Here is a 2,394-nt window from a genome sequence, read left to right on the forward strand (position 1 = left end):
ATAACGCGGCTTCAGAGAGCACCTCCGATCGGATACCGAGTCCAGTGAGCCCGGGTCTGGGAACTGGGCGCACTTGGAAACACAATTCTCCATTTAGTGCGCCATCTTTCGAGTCACTTCTCAGCCACGCGGCACAATGTTTGCATTCAAATTCAAAGAGTGGCTCCACAACTTGGGCTTTTTCGGCCACGCTTCATTCGGCCCGCTATGCTTTTTATGATAACTTCGTGACCATCTCTCGCTCGATAACTTGGCGATCCGAGCTCTTCGCTTTTTCTGGGTCACCGCGGGCCGATTGTCCTCCAGAACCCCCATCCAGACACTCGATCGACACTCGTGGCCCTTACCGCTTCGCTTCACCCCTTTCGTAGATCCTGCTGACATCGCTGGTGGCGGTGTGTTCGTGTGCGCGGCTAGACAACAACTACCTGCCCCCACCGGGGGCCGCATCGTCTGGCGGGGGGCCCGGACTGACGGCGCCCTCGCCAGCTGGTGGTGGGTTCGGTAGTAAACCCGCCGGTGGACCTCCGACCGCCGGCCCTGGATTCGGTGGCTCCGGACCTGGAGCCGGTGGCTTCGGTGGCCCACAGGGTGCAGGTGGCTTCGGAGGACCCGCATCCCGACCGGGAGCGGGCGCTCCCGGGGCCGGAGCGCGTCCTCCATCGCCCGCCTACGGACCACCGGGCGGTGGATTTGGCGGTGGAGCTCCTTCATCCTTCGGAGGTGCGGCCCCTGCGTCCTCCTTCGGCGGTGGTGGTGCGCCGTCCGGTGGATTCGGTGCTCCGGGAGGCTCGGGAGGATTCGGGGGTGGGTCTACCGGGGGCGCCCCTGCCGCACCGGCCGGTCCAAGTCAACCGCCGATCGAGATTCTCTCGTACGAGAACATGAACAACGGCGACGGGAGCTACAAGTACAGGCAAGTATTTACTCCGTTCCCGCTGCTGGCCGATGTTCCCACTAAGCGCGTGTTTCTATCCCCCAGCTACGAGACGGCGAACGGGATCAAGGTGCAGGAGCAGGGCGAAGTGAAGAACAAGGGCTCCGAGAACGAGATCCAGAGTGTGCAGGGCTCTTACTCGTACACCGCACCGGACGGTCAGGTCATCACCGTGACGTATATCGCCGACGAAAACGGCTTCCAGCCGCAGGGAGACCACCTACCGACGCCGCCTCCGATTCCGGAAGAGATCCGCAAGGCGCTGGAAGCCACGGCCGCTGCGCAGGCCGCTGGCGGTGCCGGTGGACAGGGTGGGTATCCGGGTGGAGCTGGCAAACCGTCCGGAGGCTACCCCGGATCGGTGACGGGATCGGGTGGCTACCCGTCCGGAGCCGGTGCCCCAGGCGGGGGACCACGTCCGGGTGGCGGTCCTGCCGGAGCAGGCCAGGCAGGATACCCGAGCGGAGGACCTTCGAGTGCGGGCGGCTATCCTTCCGCGGGTGGACCGGCCGCCCCGGGTGGATCGGCCGGATATCCTTCGGGTGGGCCCACCGCCGGTGCTCGCCCATCCGCTCCCGGCAGACCGTCCGGAAACGGGTCCTTCAACCCTCAGTCCGGCTACCAGTATTGAGACCAGAAGACCCGGTTCGTAGCGCGCTAGCTAAAGATCATTGCATTTCATTAAACCCGCCCAAGCCCGCGGCTGGTCCAACGGAAACTCACTGCGCAAAACGCAAAACAAAAACGAACAAAAACAATCCCCACGCTGTAAATAAGTTAAATGGAACGGTTAAAATAAACAGAAAAAACGTAATGTAATGTAAACACGAAAGACCCCACTTCTTCCCCAACACCGGAGCGGTTAATCAGTCCGCGGGGGTTTATGATGCTGACGCCCGAACTTGAACTTGTCGACGACGACCACGGAACCAGTGTCTTCGGATCGGACGGCACCGCGGGCGATGCGTGGAGATGAATGAAAACGGGTTTCAATGGTTCCGCAAACCGGTGTCGGTTGTAAAAGCTCCAACCATCGTAAAAGACGAATCTTTGGCAGAAGCCCAACAACTGCGAACAATAATCGCCTGTAGGGTATGCAATCTCATTGCATACCAAAAGGCGCATTACGCATGGTCTCGATTCTATTAAAACTCTTCGGTAACCTTCTGAAGTAGGTCGCTTTAGTGCAGTTTGTGAAAATCGTTTGTTCTACAAACAAACAACACAAACAAAACTTAATTCCAATCAAGAAAGCTGTGTGAGAAGCAGAATGTTTTAATTTTGCAAAAGAACTCATCGATCGTACTTTAAACCCGCTCCCAAGACTCGGCATACTCTAAGACCAGCAACACTAGACGGCATTAACAAATTGATGACGCTTCAAACACGTGTTAAGTTCTTTAATCTATTGCTCCTCATTGCACATGCCAAAACAGTCGTAAATTAACTACGGTTGA

The 2,394-nt window shown here is 57.9% G+C and overlaps 1 pseudogene; it reads left to right on the forward strand.

Moving 5' to 3' along the window:
* The first annotated feature begins 306 nt into the window (after positions 1–306).
* On the forward strand, positions 307–1,753 carry LOC128276399 (pupal cuticle protein 36-like; annotated as a pseudogene).
* The last annotated feature ends 641 nt before the right edge of the window (positions 1,754–2,394 follow it).

The sequence above is a fragment of the Anopheles cruzii genome, unplaced genomic scaffold, assembly GCF_943734635.1.
Source record: "Anopheles cruzii unplaced genomic scaffold, idAnoCruzAS_RS32_06 scaffold01106_ctg1, whole genome shotgun sequence".
Taxonomy (NCBI): Eukaryota; Metazoa; Arthropoda; class Insecta; order Diptera; family Culicidae; genus Anopheles; species Anopheles cruzii.